The 12,806-nt window shown below is 35.8% G+C and overlaps 1 long non-coding RNA gene across 1 annotated transcript; it reads right to left on the bottom strand.

Moving 5' to 3' along the window:
- Positions 1-10,568: 10,568 nt before the first annotated feature.
- Positions 10,569-11,326, bottom strand: LOC125472249. Its single transcript, XR_007254182.1, has 2 exons — positions 11,016-11,326; positions 10,569-10,886 (listed from the first exon to the last, which is right to left on the bottom strand). It is a non-coding gene; the product is annotated as an uncharacterized LOC125472249 (long non-coding RNA).
- Positions 11,327-12,806: the final 1,480 nt, after the last annotated feature.

Here is a 12,806-nt window from a genome sequence, read left to right as displayed (position 1 = left end):
GATGTTATGCAGCTCTTCTTCTGTCAAATTGTTACAGTACTGTTCATCGCCTTCTACTAGTTCTATGTCTCTTTCTCTATCTTCTTTCACCTTGTAATACATATCTTCTGTTTCTCCTTTGAAAAATTGAGGCTTCCAGTATGGCTGATGGCGGGCTTTTGACTTGTTGTAAATATGTATTTCTCCTTCTTCTACTACTAATAACATATCATACATAAAATCTTCAAACTCATCTAAGGAAAACATTTGGATCCCTCGAAATTTTAGAATATTGTTGTATGAAGGAGTCCATATATGAGGAGAGATAGGGGATGGTCTAAAGGACTCTTCATTAATCATGGCTATATGTCTAGCTTTCTCCTTATGCATATGTATATACCAATCTGGAGGACTACTAATAAAACTTATGCAAATTTCTTTCCACTTTTCCTGATAATCTTCTGCTACTTCCATAAGTTTTTCAGGAAATGATTCTAGTTGAGAAATATGGTTAATGAATATTTTATCGAGATAGCCAAACTCTAATAGTAAGGCTGGGGTAACTTCTACCACATTGTGCCTTTTCTGATGTTCATAACTAAAATGTCATGGTCTAAAATCTCTCATGTTAATCATGACCACAGCTATGCTGACCTCTGGTTTACAAATACAATTCTCTGTACTATCACAAAGACATGGTGGATACATCTTTGTAATAATATTCATCCTTGGTTTTGGATCAAAGATTGACTGGTATAAAGCACATTGTAATTGTAATTGTAATTCTTTCATGGACTGTGATGCTCTGCTCAGGATTTCATTTTGCATATCTAGTGGCATTATTCTTAATTTTGCTTTTGAAATTTCTTCTAATAAAATATCACCTAATATTAAGTCTAAAGGTACATTCCTAAAAAACTATCATATTTTTCTTGCTTTCCTTTGTCACTCAGATGCTGATGCTGCTCATAATTTTGATGCTGCTCCATTTCAATGTCTTCTTCTAAGAGCTCAATCTTAATCTCTTCCATGGGCTCATTAGCCTCTTGTCTTATGGGTTCAATAACCTCTTTTTCTGTATTCTTATGCTGATCAATTGTTTCCAAACCTACGTTCAATTCCCTTTTCAGGGTGTCACTTGCCTTTTGCTGCATTCTAAGGGATTGGAAATGACTCATGGTCTTTAGAAATGACTTGAAGGTTATGCTCAAGGGAATGAATATGATTCTAGTTTTGATGGAAATTGAAATTAAAACTATCAAACTCATGTTCTAAGGCTCTAGTTAGTTTTTCATGACCTAACCTCATGTTTGGCTGTTTGATTTGGATGTTCCAAAAATTATCTAAGAGAACCTGTTGCTTATCAGAGAATTTTGGTACCCTTGTCCTATACCTCAGAGTTGGATTTCTGATTCCTTCAACAATATTGCCATTAAAATTGAAAGTGGGTACTGGTGATGATGTTGGAATCCATTGAATGGTGGAGGTCCATAGTGCATCATTATGCTATTGAAAGATGCTTTTCTGCCTTGTGGTCTTGTGCCATTTGAAGATGATGGTCCACGATATTCCATTCCTGTTCAAAAAATTAATCTTGATAAGATATCAGCTAATGTATTGTCATTACCTTTTATATGTTCAAAAATTGGTTTAAAACCATTTCCTGTAATTGAATCAACAAAATTGACCCATCTTTGGGCTGCCTGTTTGTTAGCATGTATCTTGTTATAATGAGAAACTATATTTTGACAATCTGTTCTAATCGTAAATACTTCATTATGCAAAAATAAAGAGAATGCCTTAAGTGAGTTAATTATTCCTAAAATTTCCAAATCCGTTGACAGTAATCTTGATTGGACATCACTAAATTTTCTTGATGAATATCTACAAACTTGTTCATCAGACTTTGGAGACTCTTTATGTTTTTTTTGGTATAGTATACCTGCCCATCCTAATGATGAAGCATATGTTTCAACTATTTTGTAATTATTATCTAATAGTAATGTTAATGGCTTAAGTTTAGTAATTTATTCCTTTATATTTTGAACTAATTTAATATCTTTACTATTAAAATACTTTTGTCCAGTTTTGCTAGTTTTACTGTGTAATACTGCTATTTTTCTTCCTAAATCAGGGATAAAATTTCTTGCATAATTTAACAATCCTAAAAATGCTTGTAACTGTTTTTTGTCTTCTAACTTATTTCAAAATTCTAAAACCTTTTTAGCTATATGATCTTGTAATTGTATTGTACCTGACTTGATATACATTCCTAAAAATTCTATAACTTGCTTTTCTAATGCTATTTTATTTTTGCTAATCACAATTCCACTATTGATAAATTCTTGCAAAACTATCTCTAAGTGCTTCTTATGTTCATTTCTATTTTTACTATGTATTAAAATATCATCTACATAAACACTACAAAATTTATCATATTTCTTGAAAATTTGGTCCATCTTTCTTTGAAAGATTCATTGACACACCCCGACCCAGAAAGTCCACTTGGACCCTGAATCGAGCTGTGCTGGCCGACACCTGGAAGGTGACGAAGCCATAAAATGTGATAGTGTATAAAAAGTGAATGAATTTGAATCTAAAAGTGTCTAAATACCAGAGTGCGCTACGAGTGGGAGCGAACCCATTTCACACGCGATATCAGAGCATAAGTAAGGTACAGTAATGTGGGTAAGAATCATACCCTCAAAAATATCCATCAATACTAAGTTTCACCACAGATTCTTGTCGATACAAACTCAGCAGCTAAAACCTGGAGGGCACCAAACAGAAGGTGTGAGTAAGCAATAAAACCAAGCTTCCCAAAGTTACTACCTCTCTAAAAGTAATGCCCCTAAATGTAAAACCCGTATCGCTTTCCCTAAGACAGTACAACATATATACATATATCCAAACCATACTCGGAAATGACCAAAACCACGGTTTGCCATCAAATCCACCATACATTAATAAGTAGGCCAAATGAACTAAATCAATACAAAGTGATATATCAGTCAGAGTCATCTAAAATGACATGTACAACTTATCCGTATCTCATCAATCATGGCTAGCATATAGGTCGGAGTCATCTAAAATGACATGTACGACTTATCCATATCTCATCAATCCTGGCTAGCATATAAGTCGGAGTCACCCATAGTGACCTGTACGACTTATCCATATCTCATCAATCCTGGTACGACTTATCCATATCTCATCAATCCTGGCTAGCATATAAGTCGGAGTCACCTATAGTGACCTATACGACTTATCCATATCTCATCAATCTGTTGGAAATGTGCCCTAAAACCAATCATATGATGATACTTTACGGACATTTCAAACTAATGTAGTTTAAATGTAAAGGGCAAAGATTATTGTTTGAGCAGTCTCATATAAATGTTATATGCTTAAACGATAAGTCCAAGGAATATGTGATTGGAAGAATGTGATCTAAAGAAGTTAGATTCATGAGACCATTCTTTCGTTGACACATCCTAAACGTTCCTGATCATAGGATTGTCAATTGGGCATTGACAGTCAGTTAAGATCAGTACGTGCTATGTCTTCTCTCAGGGAGAGTGACTAGTCTCGAGTCATTGGTGTGTGTGACATCAAGACAAGTACGTAGGTGCTCAATAGAGAATGAGTTCACTGAACACGATCAACGAAGAGTTCTTATATTCATGTCACATGAGAACTCATGGTTGGGATAATGCAAATTAGTCTTTTGACCTGAGGCATCACAGTTGTCTTGTGGTTAGGTCCTTAATCTTTGATTATGTCAAAGTCACTCCATCAGGAGGGTGTCCATGGCATCGTTGGGGTTAAGCCACTTAGCCATGGAGGCAAGTGAATGCGCAACAAGGGATCTCTAACCTTCAAACTGTTTGAGGGAGAATACTCTATGATATGATTAAGAATCTTTGGCCAAAGTATGAATGAGATTTAGGAATGTGTTCCAAATCACATTCAAGGTAATCATATAAGCACAAGACTCACATTGGATAGTAGACATGAATAAACTATCAAACCAAACAATTTGGTCAAGAGTATTGTATTAGAGAAAGACCGTATTGCATTTGTAATCCTAAAACTGAATAGGTTCTCCACCTCTTCTGATTAGCTTGGGTAACCATGACATGCTGCTAGGTGTCAACCATGGTTTGTGGAAGCCCTAAAAGTATATTATCACTAACGGGAGAATTGAAAGTAAGTTTCAATTCACAATCGATTAGAAAGAGTTTTAATCGCCCACTGCCTCGCTAAAAGGAACCTAATGGATCGTTCACCGAGTGAGGTAGAGTTTGAAGAAACAACGGAGATGAGTAAGAATAATTAAATGGTTTAATTATTTATCTAAGGCTAGGATTAATTAATATGTTAATTAATCAAACGAATAAGTTCGTTAAAGACCTCGGGTTAGTTTTGGGCCGCAAGGCCCAATGGGATTTGAATGTCAAGCCCATTAACTCAAGTTGTATGACAACTTGAATAAACAAAGGGCTTGAAAGCCCAATAAACCTATAGGCCGGCCATGTGTAAAAGAATAGGGCTTTTGGTCCATTAGGTCACTTATTTGAAGGGACTATATAAAGGACTTTATAGCCTAAAATTTACTAAGGGTTATTTTTGGGGAAAGGATGAGAACACAAGCTCTCCTTTCTCTCTAAAATTTAGGCCACCTTGGAGGGATCATCTAGCAATCAAACTCCTCCAAGGTCACTCATTTCTTCTTCATTATGCCTTGGTGATGAATCATTAGAGGTTCTCAATTTTGGGAACTTGGAGAAACCTTTTCATCCATCCAAATCCATGGATCTAAGATGCAAGGAATGAAGGCCCTCTCTTTGGGTGATTAGCCTTTGCTTATGCAAAGAGGAATCTACAAAGGTATTGATTTCTCAACTCACTTTGTTTTGAGTTGAGTCTTGGTTCACCTATCTACTAGGCTTTGAATTTCATGGGTAAATGTTTTGTTTTTAAGTGCATACAAGCATGATTCCGCCTTTAATTGTTAATTGCATGCTATTGATGTTGCTTAAATGAACATGTTTTTCACAAATCTTCCTTCACAATCCTGGCTAGCCAATAGCTCAATAAGTATACCTGCACACGAGTCGGAACCACCTAAAGTGGTCTGTACGACAGGACTGGGTGTAAATAAATACGCTCAAGTGCTACGATCACGTGAAGACTGGGCGAATAATCGCGGGTCACCTACGAGTCGGAACCACCTAAAGTGGTCTGTACAACAGGACTGTGCACGTACCTTGGATCCAAGGTGAGCGTAAGGTGCGGGAGGTGAACATCACGTGAAGGACTGTGCCCTGGCCACTGGCGGGAGCACTAACACCGGGGTGCAAGTTTATGAGCTCTCAATGCATCTCAATATAACATGTGCAACTCATGGTAACCAGTACGACAGTATCGAAGTTGCCTAACTCATAACTGTAGTCATGCTATAACACAATCGATTCAACTGGTACCATAAACTCACCTGAACTTACCTGGGTGTCCTGAGTTCACCTTTGCACTTGAAAGCATTCCCAATAATTATATGCAAGTAATATACATATGGATATATCCTAATGCAATCTACTACTCAACCATGTCGTAGCATTTTCAATTATAAACAATATGGTGTGAAGTGTACAATCAATAATGCCCTACTCCCAAACTACTTATTTTCAGGGATAATTATCCATAACAACCCAATTAACTCTAATTTAACTAACTAATTCACAAAACTAAAACTTGTCTTTACCAATTTCCTTCGCATTACTCAATTTCCCAAGCAAGGCTTTTGTCTCAAATATTTTATGGCTGCATCTAACGTCTCGTTAGACTGCCTACGTACCCTAAATAGGGATCAAGCCATTCGTAGTTCATATAGGTACTTCAAGCATTCACAATAATTATATGAAGGTAATATACCTAATCAATTTAAAAGTGTCGATAGAACTCTCAATAATATGCACAATAAAAAGGAAAAGATCCACTCACCTGGAGTCCACACTATACTTCTCTAGCGCACGCATCGAGGCGTCCTGAATGATCGGTCCCTGTGGTCAATTATCAAATCACATCTCAGAACTCTTATCTGTAGAATACGTAATTCACATAAAACACAACCTCAATGACATTCTAAAATAATTTGATACCCATTGACCACAAGTCAACCGTCGATCAAAGATCGACGGTAGGGTTTACAACCCTGTATAACTTGACCCGGAAGATCCACATATCAGATTTCCAATCCGCAACTCCCAACGATCCAAAATATGTTTCTAGAATAACATATTAAAATTTCGTTACGATCCAACGGTCAGATCTCCGCCAATTGCCTAAAACAAGTGGCCGTGAACATTTATTTTACTAACTTACAAATCCAATTCAGGAAGATCCGTAAGTCGGATTCCCGATCCGTAAATTCCTATGATCTTTAAATATTACGTATTATAATGTATCCAATTTTGGTGACGATCCAACGGTCGGATCATCGATTCACATTTTTATCAAGTAACGTATCATAACGAATTTAGATTCCAACGATCAACCTACGTCATTCAAATGACAAAACTGAATTCAAAACATTCGACATAGCCTAAAAATAGCATTGGCGGCTCACTGGCCACGCGCCGCCGCACGCGCCGCCGTGGGTGGCGGTCGGCCGCCCCGACTCGCCGGAAAATCCAACTATTTCCAAAAATTCTCAAACTTCACAGAAATGAAGATCTCAGTGAGTGGAGCAACTTTCATACCTGCCACGAAGTCCAAAAGTGGACGGAAGATAGTCAATTTTGCCCACAAAGCCGACGGGTGGTCCAACGGGGTCAAGGTTGGTTGGGTTTTGCTCCTGGGATGATGGGCTACAAAGCCCAAGTGGTGGCATCGGCCATTGCTTTGCCGATTTGCCGGAAAATCAAGAAGGGTGGCCGGAGCACCATTGATTTTCGTCAACTTTCGTGGCCTCAAACCTCCACATCCCATGGTTAATCAAGGTGGTTCTTGGGTGGGTTTTGTAGAGGGGAATGAGAGCTTCAAGATGGTGGTGGTGGCATCGAAAAACTCCACCGGAGTTGGCCGGAATCGGCCTTGGAAAATGGGCACCCGCGGTGGGTGCAGGTGGACGAAAACCCACTTCCTTTTTTTTTTTTTTTTTTTTTCCTTTTCTTTCTTCCAATTCTGATTGGGCTTTTTCCCCACAAGGGGGGAATTTAATTTAAATAAACGCTAAACCTTGAATAACCAATTTCGAACGTCTGTAACTATACCATTATAATCCGGACTTGCAAACAGCTTGCACCTATACGTTCGTACCAGTAAGTACTACGAGGATATGCTAAAAGAATAAGTCCCACATCTCTCGAGTCGATGGTCAACGGAAGTCAAAATCCTTGCCTCTAGGGCAATTTTGTAAATTCACGCTTTTAAAATAAAATAAAAACGTAAAATTTGGAACGGGTTGTCACATTCATGGAGCATTTTTAAGTCCAAATGGCATAACAAGCCACTCAAAATGTCCTTCTAGACAAGTAAAAGTTGTCCACTCAATTGATTCTTCTGCTAATCATATTTGTCAAAATCCTGATTTACAATCAAATTTGGTAAAATATTTACTCGCTTGAATTTTATTTATAAGCTTATCCTTATTTGGTAACTTATAACTATCTTTATGTGTATTATCATTTAATCTCTTATAATTATAAACTATTCTAACCTTACCTCTCTTTAATTCTGAATGTTTTCTCATAATAAATGTTGTTGATCTATGTTTAGACTTGGAAGGTCTAATTACTTTTAAATTTAATAACCCTTTTATTTGCTGCTCAAACTCTTGTTCATCTAATAAACTACAAGGCATATCAGCTGTCTTAATAGTTAAATCCGGATTAATTATATCTAATTTTGCTAATATTTTATTTTTATTCCAATGCAACTGAGGGTCTTCTCCTATAATTCTAGTTTGTTTCTTCTAAACTATTTGGTCTATCTTACTGTAATATTTCTATACTGGTTTTTTCTTCTAAAATCGAATATTCATGTTCAAATATAACTTCATCAAACTCTTCTATATTATTATGCTCATCATCTTCTTTTGAGTTTTCTAAATAATAACCATCTTGACTACTAGGTTCTTCTATACTTATGCTTTTATATGCTTCTACAACATTACTTTGGTCAATTATTGTAATACCTCTTTCGAAAAATGTTATGCTAGGATTCATAAATAAAAAAGCTTGTAAACTTTTCAAAAAATTCAAATCTAAAATGAATGGGTATGATTCTACTGGTGAAACAAATGTTAATGGTAAATTAAATTGTTATTTTTCTAGTTTGATAGACTCATTATTAATACAATATGTTAAGTAAATTGGCCTCTCATCAAATTGTGTTATTCTCACTGGTTTTGCTAATTTTTGTCTATATTTTTTTGGTACTAATTCTTCTCTTATGACACTCTTTGTACTCCTTGTATCTATCATAGCTGTTGTTTGTATCTTATGTTCTTTTGCTAATTCTATTTCACAATTTATGGTAATTAAGGAACTATTTTTGGCTTTTCTATACTATAAACAATGTTTCCTAATATTTCAGTATTTTCTTATGATTCTGCTGAATTAATTTCTAATAACTTAGGTTTTCAAAAAACTTAATGAGTCTTGCATGTTCAAATTCGATCTGGACGCCACAGACAGGTTGCATGTTAGATATACGTTCTATGTTGGGGATTCCAAGTAGGGCATACTTTAGAAAAACCTAACCTTCAAAATATGCATGTGTAATTCATAAGGAATTAGAAGAACTACGTAGGATTGTTAAGGGGACGGCGGAACCCTAGGCTTTTACAATTTGGTTTTCAAAACTATTTTCCTTTGTTTTCTTTTCTTTGCCAATTTATTTAATTGTTTTTAATTAAATTCGTTTTTATTATTTTTAAATTCAAAATCAACCTCTTCCAATCTTTGTTTTCAAATAATTAATTAAGATTTGATATTTACATAAATTATTCATTCAATCCCTGGGGAAAACGACCTTGCTTGAGCCGTTTATATTGCAACTACCTTGCTCTCTTGCAAGTATTTTTAAGTGTTTTTATCCCTACTTTTGCAGGTGGTAAAATTCTTATCAAGAAATTGGCGCCGTTGCCGGGGATTGTTTTAAATAATTTGTGTTTATCAACTCTTAGTTAACTATTTTTGTATATATCTTTTCATTTACTTGATTTTATTATTTTTTGTATTTTTTTTATTTTTATTTTTGTTACAATTTGTGCAACAATGGACTGTGTTCCTCTTCCTGGATTCAATATACAACCAGGAGGACCGCCTTTATGGGTCACATTTGCAGAATGGGGTTTCTATGGATTTAACCCTACAATTTGTGCTCTTTGCTATTTGAAGACCCATGATATTTTGCAGTGTCCCGAGAGAGAGTATTTTCATGAGTTTGTCCAGAAGCATATCGATATGACAACCGACTCAAAAAGGCATTGGAACAATCCCCATTCAGAGTTCTACACTCCAAGTTTGAAAAAACATCTTGAGCAGTATTTCGAGAAATTTAATGTGCCACAAAAGCTTTCGATGGAAGACAAACTCTCTAAATTGTTGGAATCAACTGAGTTGTACGTTGAAAGAACTAATCAAGAATTTCAGATTCAACCATTAATAAACTATGGGAAACACTATGATGATGAAGAGGAAATTGGAGCAGAAACGGAAGAGCAATCTGTCAGCCAATCATGCCCAAGGGAGGAAACACCACCTGTTGATCGTGAAACAATTTCCGCACAATCTTCTCCTCCCCAAGTTTATATGTGCCACCAGAACCCTTCCCAACAGGGCTGCACGAATGCACAAGAATTGATATGTTAGAAGCTGTTCATTCAAAATCAGTATATTAGACATCATATGATCAGCTTTTGACTACTATGACCATTTTGGATTCGGAGCAACCGGCTACTGATCAGAAAATTTGGGTTGCTGAATTGGACACGCAAACATCACAATTCATCAAATTTAAAGAAAATCAGGATCAATTCCGTGACAGCCAAATTCCTCGTAGAGAAATTCTGCCAGTGTAGAGGTTGTGGGTGTTAAATACAAAGTTCAAGGCAGCTTGACGAAAACATAAACCTCACTGGAAATAGCCTTTTTTAATCACAAAGATTCATTCACATAGAAGGGCAATTATGAAGAATTCAACCACTGATAAACAACAACTCATTTCATACCTATTGTTGTCGTATGATGCTATCAGGAAGTGGTTAACTCTAAGGGAACAAGTGACGTGATCTTCAATTCTTTCCTCTACATTTAGCTATAGACGCTAACTAAAGCGCTAATTGGGAGGCAACCCAATTTTTCTAACTCTTTTCTTTTTATTTCATTTATTTTATTTTCCTGTTTTTATTCCTAATTACAAAAATTACAAAAAAATAAATAAATATCAGAAAATTGAAAAAAAAAATTTAGTTCTTGTTATTTTTCTTTACTTATCTAATTAGGTTTTTGATTTGTGATTGTAGGCTGTATTCGGAACTCATTTGATCCATTCATCTCAGTATGCATTCAACCATCCATTCATCACAACAAAATTCATCATCACATTCATAAGAAATTAAGAATATTCATGGGAGTCAAATTCAACACAAATGCAAGCACAGGATACAGAAGGAGCACGGATGAGGTACATGGATACTCACAGTGGAGATGCTGAGAAGACCTCTATGCTAATGGATCCCTTTCACTCTTTCACTCTCTCACACTTCATTCAAAATATAATTACATTGAAGTTTGAGGGTGGGATCCAAGCAACACAATGGGGAGTACATTCATCTAGCCAATACGTAGATTGACCTCATGCACGGATTTTTGGGCTTTTGCATCACTTCTTGGTTGAACCTACAAGCACAGAATACATAGTATTAGATCAGAGAATTTCGTCATATCAATGGGCCCATGCATCAAGTTCAGAATGGAGTTCATGCAACTTCTGGTCATGAAATCCGTAAGAAAAAGGGAGGTATTTACCTTGTTGTGCACTGGGACTTTGATTCGATGGATTAGAGCTTCGATTTGCAGAGACATGGAGATTTGGGAATAAATGACGGAAATCCAGCTATGGAGGCACGGATGGGTATTTGTTTTTGAGTTTAACAAATCCAGGACCATTGGAAGATTTTGGAATCGCTAGAGAGCAGCGATTTTGTGTTAGGGTTTGAGAAGAAGAGAGAGGAAGAAAGCTCTCATGGCTCTGGGCTCGAGGCTATAGAGAAGAGGGGAGAAAAGCTCAACAGCCAGGGTGTGAAAAATGAGGAAATGAGCAATGGAATGCTGAAAAGCTTAAATAGGGTTTCTATATCGTGTGGCTTCATCAGTGTTGTCCCTGCGAGTTCCGTGTGTGCCAGCAAGCTGGCAGGTTGCGGGTTCGACTCTCCAAAGCACTGAGATGGTCATTTCTTTTTCATTATTTATCTAGCGCATATTCTCTCTGCACCAGGTCCTGTCTTCGAACCCAGGTGTGTCCATTCCCTTTATTTATTTATTTATTTTTATTTAGTTTTTGTTTTGTTTCTTATTTTGTATTCTATTTCTTTTATGTTTTGTTTTATTTTATTTTCTAAAAACTTTTATTTCTTTATTTGTGTCGTATTCTTTCTAGTCAAGTTATAGTTTATGTATTCTTTAGTTTATTTTTCCTCTATTTTTCACACCTTGAGGACAATGTGTGATTTAAGTTTGGGGGTGGGAAATAAGAATTTTTAGATTTTTATTTTTGAGTCTCGTTTTTAAGTTAATATCCATAGTTTATTTAAATGTTAGAACAAATGGACATGGTAAAGGTTAATCCCATAATAGAGTCTTTTCTATTTATTGTTGCTTAGACACTAATTCATGAGTTATACTTTGAAATTTTTCACATCACACCAACATGGTTTGTGGGGAGTGAGATTGAAACACTTACTTTTAGTCTAAGTTTTATTTTAATTTTTGTTCTAAATAAAGTTTAGTATGTGTTATGAATACAGTAATAATTGTTCCACCCGAGGCTTTGCCTAGTAACCAGGTCAGTCCTGTCTGATCAATAGTGATTCTCGCGTCAAACGATAGAGTCTTGGCATGGGTCAGGGTGGTTAGTTAGTTTCGTAACCTTTTCAGCTTGAGTTAATAAGTCCTTAGGGATGTTCTACACCTAGTGCCCTAAAGCCTTTGTGGTTTGGGAGTCATTGACCTAAAGCTCGCTACACGGGTTGGATCAAAAGCTTAAGTGAACTAACATTGCACGACCACTACTGTTACTGAAAAAAAAAAAAAAAAAAAAAAAAAAGAGAAAAATCGAAAAGAAGAATGAAAAAAAAAAGAAGCTATCTTTAAAGTTAGTATGAGTGAAATAAAGAAGGACGAAAGGTAGAGGTTTTAGTCGAGTCTCCTTAGCCATGTTGGTTCACTTTACACCAAAGGAAGTTCATGAATTCTTTTCTAATTGAACCAAAGGAAGTTCATGAATTCTTTTCTAATTGATTCTAAATGGCTTAGACTCTGTGGTGGGATTTGTTGGAACTTTTGGAAAGATGTTTTAATTTTTAACGTTTTCTATGGATTGCAACTTGAAGATGAAAATATTGTCTTAGTTGAGTTCTAGTTAAGCTTCTAGTTTGTTAGTTTTTATCTTTGTTTTTTAGTTTTGTTTTGCTTGAGGACACGCAAAAAGCTAAGTTTGGGGGTATTTTGATGAGTCCATATTATATCATATATTTTACCCTAATCTTAGTATTAATTTATTAGTTATTTTGGTAGAATTTTGATACTCTGTTATGTATT

This window comes from the organism of the source record quoted next, unplaced genomic scaffold, assembly GCF_019419815.1.
Source record: "Pyrus x bretschneideri cultivar Hongxiangsu unplaced genomic scaffold, Pyrus_bretschneideri_v1 Contig68, whole genome shotgun sequence".
Taxonomy (NCBI): domain Eukaryota; kingdom Viridiplantae; phylum Streptophyta; class Magnoliopsida; order Rosales; family Rosaceae; genus Pyrus; species Pyrus x bretschneideri.
Note: the sequence above shows the minus strand (reverse complement) of the source record. Positions and strands in the feature narration are given on the sequence as shown.